General features: G+C 43.6%; 1 protein-coding gene across 1 annotated transcript in view; it reads right to left on the minus strand.

The window, feature by feature from the left end:
- Window positions 1-12,742, minus strand: part of ALK (ALK receptor tyrosine kinase) — a 2,691,376-nt gene that overhangs the window by 1,412,504 nt on the left and 1,266,130 nt on the right. The gene's annotated exons all lie outside the window — the stretch shown is intronic.

Consider the following 12,742-nt stretch of genomic DNA (forward strand, 5'->3'; position numbering starts at 1 on the left):
ATTTATACATTCTGGCTTATTCAAAAACAACATAGTATAACAACAATACACATTACACCAATAACATAACACATCTTACCTACTGAGAGTTCTTAGCAATGGTAGCAGTAGACATTTAGGAAAGTATGACAGAAATTAGATACTGTTGCAAATATGGATACGACCATTTAACACTATTTTACTGCTTGTGTAATATGAAAATGGAGCCCCTACCCATATTACAAAATGTTTTTGCTCCGTGCCAACCCCAAGGAAATTAAATGTAATGCTAATACTATACCTGTGTAACGCACATTTATATGTAAAAATTATTTCTCTAGTATCAAAGGCCCAGATGTACGAAGCCATTTAGTATTTCTGAACGGGATGAACCGCTATTTTGACCCGTTAAGAAATGCTAAAGGGCCTTTTCAGATGTACAAACGGCCAAAACTGGTTGCAATTTGGTACCTGGTAGAAATCGCAAATTGCGACTGTAATTTAGGGATCGCAAATAGGGATTACCTATTTACGATTCCTAAATCACATGTATGTCGCATTTCTTAAATGCAAATCGGGCATTTAGGCAATGTTATTACCATCGACTTGAAGTCGATGATAATCATGTGGAAAATTAAAAAATACATTCAAATTTTTTTTTTAAAGTGATATGAAGCACACATATGCCCCTAGGGTATATGTGCACTTACACGTGCACTAGGAAATTCGGGCTTTGCATTTCTTACACTGCAATTTTCTATTAGGAAATTGCAATTTAGGAAATGCAAACCGTTTACTATTTTGCCCATAGGCGGGAATGCAATGGCATTTCATATTTGCGATTCCCTAACAGCGATTCCTACTTTGTCGTAATCGCTATTTGGGAATCGCAAATTTAGTACATATCCTTTTGCATTTCTTACATAGCGATTCCTATGAAGTCACTATTTAAGAAATGCAAACAGGAAGCTTTGTACAACTGGGCCAATGAGATTTCAATAAAGAAACCGTAACCCACTACGAACCCTAACAGTGCATATGCATATTGCCCTGATTTTACTACTGATATCAATACAAAATGGGACAGAATTATTTTGACTTAAACATAGTCCCATCTTTCACACTGGAAAAGTGGGGAAAATAACTGCAAATCAGTTTTTCAATACTTGCCTGGACTAACTCCCGCCTGTATTAAGAATGGTGCAAAGTGATTTGGTCTGGTTTAGTGCACCAGAGCGATTGTCTCTAATATGGCCAGTGGAGGTCGTTATTCTTTGTGCTATTAACATAGTTTAACATTGTTGTACCTGGCCCTTTTTGCAGGGTTATCTCCAAAATTTTGCCTTTTGCCTCCTATTTTTCTGACCGTGTTTTTGTTGGCTTTAGGACTCTCAGCCTTTTACCTCTGCCAATAAGTGCTAAAGTGCATTTTCTCCCTGTGTAAATAGTAATTCTGATTGGTTTACCCATGATTGGCTTTTTTGACATGCTGAAAGGTCCCTAATAAAGTGCGCTATGTGTGCCCAGGGCCTGTAAATCAAATGCTACTAGTTGGCCTGCATCACTGGTTGTGTCATTCATGAGTAGCCCTTTAAACTTGTCTCAGGCCTGCCATTGCATTGTCTGTGAGTGCAGTTTTAAATTGCCATGTCGACCTGGAAAGTACAACCACTTGCTAGGCCCTAAACTTCCCTTTCACTACATGTAAACTGCCCCCAAGGTAGGCCCTAGGTACCTGGCATATATGGCCAGGGTGCAGTGTATGTGAAAGGCAGGAAATGTACTGGTGTGTTTCAGATGTCTTGATAGAAAAATACTGTTGAATTCGTTTTTCTCTATTGCAAGGACTAACTCTCCCATAGACTACCATTGGAGCTGCCTTGTAGGATTTTACATGTGCAACTTTCAATTGGGAACAGCTAGAGATTTGGAATTTGGGCTCACTGTGCTCAGGATTTAATAACACATATTTTAGTAAAGATGGGTTCTAAATTGTGAGTTTGAAATGCCACTTTTAGAAAGTGGTCATTTTCTTGTTTTACCAGTCTGTGCCTCTGCCTGCCTGTGGAATCAATGTCTGGTTTAGGCTGATGGGGAACCTTTGTACCTTCACTCTAGACAGTCACACAAAAGGGAGCTGAAGTGTGCCCTGCATATCCTGATGGCCCATTACCAGGCTGATGGGTCTTCCTGAGCTAGAGTGGTGGGAAAAGCATGTCACCTGCAACTGAATAGGGCTGTGTTTGCCTTTCACAATGCTGGCTCCAGCCCCGGTAGCTTGGCTGGACCATGGAGGACAGATTTAAGCAAGAGATACTTTCTTTGAAGCTTACATACTTCAAAGGCTGAAAGTAGTATAAGTAGGGGAACTCTGACCTCAGAATTTTAGCAGACTTCTACAGATGCGGCCCGTGCAGGTAAGAGAGGTGGGGCTGGGTAGGGGGGAGGGGGTTTAGACGGACGCTGACGAGGGAAAAATGAATAAATAAATAAATAATTCTCCCTTATTGTCGTCTGTCGCAATCCCCCTCCACCCGGCCCCACCACTTTTACCTGCACGGGCCGAGGCTGCACTTTTGGATCAAGAGGACCCTGCCAATAAGAAGAGCTGAAGAGCTATCAGGAGGAGTACTGCCCCTTTGCTGTGTGCTGCTTTGCTGGGTTGGCCTGCAGTTCCTGCTTCTGTCTGTGGGCAGTGGAAAGGAGTAGACTTTTACTTTGCTCTATCCTGCTTGAGTAGATTCTCCAAGGACTTGAAGTAGAGCTTGTCTCCAGTTAAGCAGTCTCAGGGACACAAAGACTTCACCTGTAGCTCCACTGCTGGGAGTTCTGACCTGCCTTGCGGTGCCAGTTCCAGTCCTGGGCCCTTGGAGGTTGTTCCTGCTGCAAAAAGCATCAGGAAGACATCAAAATTGACACATCGCCCTTCCAGCGCCTGTTGTTCTGATGCAACACGGACGTATGGGAGAAATTTCCACAAAGAAATTGACACAGTGCCTGTCAGCGGCCAAATAAACAGCCACAGCCCGAGTTTAGTGCACTGTGTCTCCGAAGTCCGAGACACCCGCACTGGCTACGATGCAGGCCCTGCTGTGCGGCTGAAAGAATCGACACATTGTGGGACAACAGCTGAAGAATTCGACACAGTGCCTATTTCACACCGCAGCATCAACCTCCAGCGGTCTGGATTTCCACACATCGCACCTGTTAGCTAAGTTTCTCCTACTGATCACCAGCAGTCCAGAACCTGCTTGGATTTCGACGCATCGCTGCCCCCCTACAGTCCAGATTTGACGCAACACTTCTCTTGCGTGCAGCAGAACTGACTCATCGCCTCCCCGTGGACTCAGGAAAAGAGGTATCCCAGTTTTTTCTGATGCTTCCCTCCTCTGTGGCTGTTTTGCCTTGTGAATTGTGACGCACCTGAAGGTACTTTTTGTAAAATCACTGCATCCATAGTTTTCTATGGACAGAATAGTTTGAAACCTTTAAAAGTCATATTTTGAGTTGTGTATGTTGGATTTTTGTTGTTTTCTCCTTGTTTGGTGTCCATTTGTAGTGTTTTCACTGTGTTACTGTGTGTGTTATGTACAAATACTTTACACATTGCCTCTGAGATAGGCCTGACTGCTCATGCCAAGCTACCAAGGGGTTGAGCAGGAGTTATCTTAGGTGTGTAATCAATCCTCTTATCCTGACTAGAAGGAAGGGTCCCAACTTGGACAGGTTGCATACCACTGCCAACTAGAGACCCCCATTTCTAACAAACATAGATTAACAAGGTATTCACAGGCATCTTCTGTCATGAAAACACTGGGTTTATAGAATAGCTTGAAAAAGTCTGTGCTGTTTATTTCCAGCGTGGCGGGCGGTGGGGAGGGGGTGCCACTCCTTAAATACATTTTATTGGAAGTTTAAAAATAGTGCACATATCAGAGCTGAGCTAAACGCTCGGTGTACTTTACCAGACGCAGGCATGGCCCTTCTGACACAAGTTGTTTATCCAGATAGCATGTGCCTAGTGTTCTTGACAATGAAAGTGCCCCACTTGTGTCTGAGTACATCCAGCTTTGACATTGCAAGCGTTTATTAATGGGGCTGTGCCGTAGGAACCTTTTAGTTAGAGTGTATCTCGAGTGGACGTACTGATATAATACTGCATCCCGGTCACTCAGTACGAGAGAAAGACCATGTGATGGGAAAACAGTAACTGACAGGTCAGTGACAGGGGCGTGACACAGCCCCCCGCATCCCCTGCAGTGCGGGGGGGCCCCAAGCTTCAGGGGGCCCCCTCAGCACTGCACTTCGGCCAGGGAGCTCCTGACAGAGTCTGGAGGGGGCCCCTCCACGTACCTTGCAGGGGGCCCCCTCAATTATCGTTACGCCACTGGTCAGTGACCACCGCTTGGCAGTGGTGATTGTGGTGAACGAGTTATGTTCCACAATGTCAATTATTAGTAAGCATTCAGTTCTGTTTAGGCCTTTGTATACAGATTATAAACACCCTGTAGGCAAATAGAAAAATGCAAAAAAACTAAAAAATAGTCTGAATAAATATTTTGAAATGGAGGAGGAGATAGGGAGTATGTGGTACCATTAGTGTGTTTGATGGAACTCTAGCTAAGGATGCGTGGGAAGGCCAGGACCGGAAGTGGGCGGAAAAGGTATGCTTAGGTCTGGGACTGGGGTCTGTACTAGTGCTCCAATCTACTTAAGCTTCTGTTAAATAGACATAGGGCCTCATTTACAAGCCCTTTGCACCACAGGTGCCTCACTTTTTTGATGCACCGGCGGCGCAGTGTGCTTGCCCATATTTACAAGACCACGTAAAATCACCCTCCATGACTTTTCATGGCTTTGTAAATATGGGCCCCTTTCACACATGAGGAGTAGAATTCTGATGCGTTGTCAGATCTGGGAATGTGTCAGTTTCCATGGATGCTCCGTGGGAGCACCCACAGCAACACCCATGGAACGCCCCTTTCACGCAGAGTAATGCATGAAAGGGGCCCATATTTACAAGGCCATGAAAAGTCATGCAGGGTCTCTTTCCGAGGCCTTGTAAATATGGGCAGGCACACTGCGACGCCGGTGTGTACTAAAAAGTGACGCACCCGCGGCGCAAGGGGCTTGTAAATGAGGCCCATAATCCTATGCTCAGTAGGGTGTTACTGGCCACAGGTGTGAGAGCTAAGAATAGCCTGGCTTGTAGGAATCTCGTTTAGATTAAAAGAACATGTTAGAATGTGTTCCATTATAAATGAACAGGAGCCCCTGAAGCACAAACACACATTTTTTAAAAATATACTTTAAAATAAAATTTGTGGGGTCCTTCCAGGATATGGGCACACGGGTGCCTATAGCTTTTGTTTTCGTATACCTATATTAAAATAGAAATGTACATTTCTCTGGTACCAGGCTATACAATTAACATTTGAAGGTGTACGTAACTTTTATGAAACTACCGAATCAGAAGTTAGGTCAAGTGGCATTTGGTTTCTAAATTAAATTTGTCAGAGGTAAAAAAAATGATTAGAATTCAGTCAATACAAAAACATTGGCTAAAATGTACTTGATTGGCGCTATGCAGATGTACATGAGGCTTCATGATGCACACTCAATGGAACGTCACATCTGGATGAGCGTATAACTGTTTTAAGATCTGTGGACAAGCTGCTCAAAACAGGTATTTGTAATTCTGTGGGGGAAGGGAAGGTCTCCATGGAACAGCACTAAATAAAATATATATTTGTGCATGCCACACTGTAGTGCTGTAGTGAAAGGGAGTGTAGGCCAGCTGAGGGAAGAAAAGGCATGGGCCCAGATATACTAAGATTTTGAGTCGGGTTGTGCCGATTTTGTGACCCAGCCCGATACAAAATCCATTTTGACATTTACAAAGCCACACAATGTGGAATTATTTTTTTTTGCGTGGTTTAGTAAATACAATGTAACACAATGCAGCACATTGCACTGTCTTGCGTTAATTTGCAACGGGTATGCACGACATGGATGGAGCATGGGCGTTCCCATGCATCCACCCATTTATTTTGATGCGAAAACTTGTAAACCTGGGTTTGTAAACCGGGGGTTGGGAAAGATGATTTCCACCCTTCTGTAACTAAACTGGGCGCCATCAGTTGTAGCGCTCAATGATGACCTTCTTTACCACATCTATACCGTGGACACGCAATGGCGAAACACGTCTGCCATACAAGGATGTCCATGACTGCCTTTTTTTTTGCGTTGGGAAGATGGCTGAAACAGGGAAGAAACTTAAAAACAGGGAAGAAACTTAAAAAGTGCCACCATCCCTGCCGGTGTGTCAGCCATTGGTGAGCGCTGTTAATGGTCCCCTGACAGGACCAGAGCACAACAATCCAGAGTCCACATAGACTTGGGGCAACTGGTACTGGACGCCATCAAATGGAATAGATAACTGCAGAGTGAATGGCACAGGTCCAAGCCATCTTCTATTGCAGAACATTATCCACAATTATCCAAACATTAACCCAAAACAGAGGGCCTTCGTCACAACACTGATCTGTTGTTAGTGTAGGCGAATCACCATGCAGAGCATTAATCTAACAGGCTAGGACTCAAGGCTGGCTGCTATCACGGTGAACATAACAAGAATAAAGCTCAGCTCCAATTCAAAATGGATTTTGGAAACTTTCCTCAGGAACACACATTTGTAGAAAGTAAAAATGCACAATAAAGTTAATTGAAATCAGCAGGGAAGTTTTCAAAACGTGATTTTGGCTGGAAAAATAATTATGCATTTAACCTAATAATTAAACTTATTTACACTACGTGCAAGTGATGAAGTGACCCAGATCGCTGCCTACTCAATAGCCTTAAATGAAGCCTTAAATGAAGTTCTGAGCTCACACTACTTTGCACTCCACTGCACACTTCAAAGTTATGGTTCTAGTTTCCAACTCATTCAGTCATTTTCATTGTCAAAGGTTGGGAGGAACCTTGCCTGGACACGTTTATGAAACAAACTTTTCACAGCAAGATATATGGTTTTAATTTACGTTTTACCCACACGGCTAAGTGCGCTTTGTGATGTTATGGTATATTCTCTGTATGTCTCGGTTCGTTTAGCAACAAACTGAGAGCTTGTAGCAACAAGCATTGACTCCGTGTGATGCTATAAACAGTAGTGGGTAGAATTAAAATGTGAATGACACAAGAACAGACCAATGGATGAAGCGGGCCGGCTGAAAACAACTACCAGCAAGTATAACATGCATTTTACATTTTGTGAAGTCAACAGGTCTTGGTTGTCGCTAGCCCTAAATCATTTTAGTAAAAACCAAAAGGTCTTTGTAAAATCACGGGCTGAGATCTGTCCCACCCAGAGCTCGAAGTCGGCAGGATGGGAGGGGCACGCCGTGCCCATACTTTTTTAATTTACGAAAAACCACTCCCCTATTTTTGGTAAAAAGACACCCGTCCCTGGACAGTTAATTCCGATTAAATGCTTTATCTGTAGTGCCATTCAGGGACACTCCTGCTTTAGGGTAATAGTCGCTTAGTGCGACAATCTTTTTTGGCGCCCCTCCAGTAACCCCCTTCTTCACAGGTTCCCTCACTGCCACCCTCCAACAGTACCACTGATCTCGCCTCAGCCCCTCTCTCACATGCATTTCTTTTGTTTTATAGCGCTCCTCATACCAACCCTAGGGTGTCTAGGGGCATATCAGCAACAACCAGCGATAATTATCACTAAGCGCACTTAGCGCTAGGATAATTATCGCCGGCTAGCGTGGATTTTTATCGCTGAGATGGCATGCTATTAGCAACGCTTATCTCAAAAGCGATAAAAATCCTAGCGCTAACTGGCAAACATGAGATTATCACTGGAAACCCAGCGATAATCCCTCGAAGTTTGGCAATAGCTTGCTGATAGGGCCTCACATACTTAGCCATGATATCCACCTTACATAGGATATCATGGCTAAGTCAGTTTCAAAGCAGGCGTAAGGAAAGTAGCGATAACAGAGGTTATCGCTACTTTTCTTGTCGCTATGCTGCTTTGCATAAGGCTTGATAATAGGAGACATGTCGCTTAGCGACATTTCTCCTGTTATCCTGGGGAGGAACGCCCACTTTGCATCTCATTAGCGATGCAAGGATGGGCATTAGGAATTCAGGCGCTAAGGCAAGGTTTCACGCGATAGCGCGACCTTGCTAATATAGCAATAACATTTTTTATCGCCGCCTTGTATATATGCCCCAAAGCACTTTACATCATTCACATTTTATACAGAGGCAGAGGTTCTAAAAGCCTTAAAAAAGTCACTGGGTGTCACGAAACACGTGTCGGCTGTTGCGCATGTGGATCAAGGTCATAAAGCCATGGACTAAAATTCCAAGCAGTCATTCCAATATCATGTCTACTGAATTCTTATGGTCTTAGTCTGTAAAAATGTGATTTTTGCTTGACTCATTTTATATATTAAAATTAAAATGTTTTTTCTGCACAAATCGATCTCTGTGTATTGTCAGTGAGATACTGATAAATATTAACTACAGTTTACTGGTACAGGATAAATTGAGGTATTATTGTTGAGTGCCGGGATATGTTTATGCTATACAAGAGAGTTACCAGCTGAGCTGTGAAGTACATTTTGGAAGCACCATTTTGTCTTAAACCTTTTTGCACAATTTGTAGCAGTCTACCTTATACGGTGCTGTGCAAGTTTAAAATAATGACTTGCATATTCACAGGACTATCTGTCACACACTGGGACCTGGTAGCACCTTGTTGTATTAGAAATACACAAGCCACTATTCTCCACTGCACCAACCAAGATTTAATTCTGTGACTTTCTGGTTACAGACACAGGCCACGGCAGTGCATTAAATAATAGAGGTTTCATAATGCACTATCTTGCATGTTCCACTGATTAACGTAACCTTCTTTATTTATTTTTCATTTAAGCTGCACGTTATTTTATATGTCGCTACCTGAAGGTGAAAGACCAAATAAACGTATAGAATATTTAGTTGTTTTTAGCCACACCTTTGATCCCATCCCCACGCTCACTGACTCATTGCATGCAGCATCACAGTTCCCATACTTTTTATAATGCACTCCGACCACTGGGGCCAGCACAGCGGCCAAACTATACAACAGGCTTGCTAATGCCAGACCGAAGAATGGTTTTACTGCTAGAAAAAAAATCAACGACATTGATTAAAGATACTCACCCCACATAAAATTCAATTTATATATAGGAACTCTGCAGGTACGGTGAGTACTTGGGCATACGCATAAATGCTGCCAAATCCTACCTCTTCCCACTGACGGACAGCAGGGTTGATATGTTATCCTTCCAGATGGTTTCTGGTCTCCCCATTGAAAAGAACACATTTAAATACCTCGGGTGTGAATCTATTGAAACCAGCAGGATGTATAGCCTGGGAAGTGCTCTTACATCTGCGCAAACTTTGATTGGCGTTTGGGATAAACTGCAGCTACCGGTCATGGCCTGGGTGGCACTTGCCGAGATGGTGCCCCTTCCCAGCTTTTTATACTTTTTTACCAACATTCCACATTAGTTAAATCATACCTATTTTTGCGACGTCTCCTCTAATAATGGAACTAATATGGGGGGGGGGCAGTAAAAGAAGGGTAACATTAGACACCGTGCACTTATCCCAGGATGGGGAGGTCTGAGAGCTCCCGACCATGAATCATCTTCTCTTGCAGCACAGCTGCAAAGTGTGGCAGGGTGTTTCAGCCCAGACATCTTATTTGAGCTAACATGTTTAGGACTAGAGCTGTCCCCTGTAGAGGTCTATGGATATGTGCTAGACAGCCACTACAAAATCCTGGCCCCATGTAGCCTCCTGAGCGCTACCTGTTACAACTGGCACTGGTACATCTGCTGGAGGCCAGGGGGTCTGCTGTATGCACCTAAGGGCTCCATGTAGGCACTCCCTCATTTTACCCAACTGGTCGGAAGAGCCAATAAGCTTTCTTTGACTCGTGCAGAGCTGCTTTCCTTGGGTGAAATAAATGACTCCACTCACCTTTTGCCATTCAATGGATTTGCGTAGATGTGTGATATTCCACCTGCACAGTTCTTGAAACATGCTACAATCAACAGAAACATTGCACAAACATGGGTGGGGGGGGGAGCCGCAGGCAGATGAGCTAATGAAAATTTTATGGGTAATGCAACTGCAGACACTTTATCACTCTGGCATGCAAGGTCATAACAGTTATCAGATCTAAACCCCTGACTCCCCTTAGGGCTAAATTGGGCAGTGATCGGGCAAGATGCTGTCAGATTCTGAGTGGACCCAGGCTTTGCAACAGGAGAGATACATGTCAATCAAAACATGCCTCAAGGGTATTCACTTTAACTATGTCCGTGGAACATACCTTATTCCACATTTTCCTGTCCAAAGTTTCTAGGGCCTTTCTAGGAGTTTCCAGCTGCCTGGGCATGTTAATGGATCCCCCATCAAGGGTGTGTATTAGGCCCAGACAGTGCATTATAATCCCTGGGTGTAGCTGGGAGAGGGTCTTCCTGACAGGATGGCTGGGGCAGAGCTTTACTATGTCCCACTTACACTTGAAAGGGCCTTGGCTCCAGCACACACAAAGGAACTTGTCACCAGGTCTGCCATGCCATTTGTGACCCAGACAGTTTGAAGACCTGACCAGTGGAAGGGGAAAACTTTCTAGAACCAGTGTTGGGAGTAGGACAGGAAGTTGTCCACCACACAAAGGTTGCTACCAGGTATTAAACAGGACCCTCCGCAGATGTCTTCAGAACACTCCTGAACCTGTAGAAGATTCAGAAGAAGAACTGCCCTGCTGCCAGTAGGACTGCCCTGCTGCTTGAAGGCCTGACTTGCTGTCATAAGAAGAAGGAAGATTGGACCTGCCTGCCTTGATCCCAGACTCTCCAGAAGGATCAGTTAGCTGACCTCCTCTTTGAACTACAGGGACACAGGAAGCTTTCATGGGCTTACCGTCAACAGTCCAGTTGACCTGTCATAACTGGACCTTCCTGAGCCCTACTGCTGGAGAGAGTCCTAATCTCCAAAAGGTTCCTTGCAGGTCCTAGACCGTTGGCTGGAGTCAGAGTGTACTCATCCCAGCGCAGCTGAAGGTTTTACCAGAAATGATGCAGAGCGACGCTACCCGACACCAAAACTCGCATCCCAACACCTCGCAGCTCCTGATCAGCAGCTTCACCAGAACAAGAGCAGAGCGATTAAACGAGATGCAGGAACTTGCGTAGCAGCACCTTACAGCTCCTGATCGGTGGCTTCACCCGAACCAGCACAGCGTGACACAGCTGTATGCAGGCCCTCGTATCATAGCACCTCACGGCTTCTGATCAGCTACCTCATTGGAAACAATGCAGCGTGGCAGAGACTGACACAGGACCAGACATCTCTACATGAAGGATACAAAGGTACTACTCCCAGCGGGATGAACTTGGTCCTGTACCCGGCCTGTGCTCCACTGCAGATGGCTGGAAGTTGTGACTTTGTCCCGGTCCAGCGAAACCAGATACCAGCAGTTGCTGCTTTCAGCTTCTTCGTGGTATTTTCAGTTCAAATTCAAAAATAAAGATCTCCAGTTCTACTGATTTGATTTTTGGTGTTCTGGTATCACTTTATTTTTTAAAGATTACTCTAGTTGTTTACTGTTTGTGTGCTGCATAAATACTTTGCAAATTTCCTCTGAGTTAAGACTGACTTTTGTGCCAAGCTACCAGCGGGTTAAGCATAGGTTAATTTAGTAACTTTCCTGGCTTACCCTGACAAGGATTGTGGAGGTTGCCTGAATGAGGCCTCCACTCATTCTCAACTAACAATCCAATTAATATAGGCAGCTAAAACCTGAATTCAAAATATCAACAGCCAAAATAAATATTGCTTCAGATCTACTGTAAGACTGTGATAATTTACTATTCTAACTCCACTCATTGCCTCTTTCAGGGCAAGTGTTTGATAGCGGGTTTAGGTGCCTGTCATATATTTTGTAGCGAAACAGTATTGTGTGATAGGTATTTTAGTAGCAGATGTTTTTGAGTCTGTGCTTTTGCAATATATGATATTTCACTCAATAGTTCTAGGGGTTTCTCAACATCGACTCAGTCTTCAGATTTGACTTTGTGGTCACTCCATGATAATATTTAATTGAGAAGCAGGTACCTGGGAATTATTTGTAAAGTTTGTTTTGCCATTCTCTTCCCCTTCCTTTTTCCAGATCTACAGGTTACACCTCAAGTCTGTGTTTTCTGTCTCAAAAGTATATACAACCTCACATAGATACACAGTAAGAGATGTATTAGAGCAGCTAAGGAACAGCTTATCTGGGTAATTGTTATTATTTATACAGCCCCATAGACCATACCTATTCTCTAGGACTGCATTTGCTTTCAACCTGCCATTATTTTTGTGTAGACACATATACGTACAGATATTGAAGCAGATAGAGAGTTATCATTTCATTTAATCTGTCTCCCTATCTGAAGCCACACCTCTAAACCTAAGGTGCCTATTAAATCTGTACATATAAAACTACAGAATGACATAGAATAAAGCAATACCAACCAATTACTGCATTTGGAGCAAGTAAGGAAATAATCTTACAATATAAGGCCATAAAAAGACAACAATCATATTATACAATCAAATATGCAATTGAATAAAGGTTTCCAATGTCACTATAAAAACCTAACAAAATTATTACATATATATAACTATCAAGACGCCAAGAAAA

Source organism: Triturus cristatus, chromosome 6, assembly GCF_964204655.1.
Source record: "Triturus cristatus chromosome 6, aTriCri1.1, whole genome shotgun sequence".
NCBI lineage: Eukaryota > Metazoa > Chordata > Amphibia > Caudata > Salamandridae > Triturus > Triturus cristatus.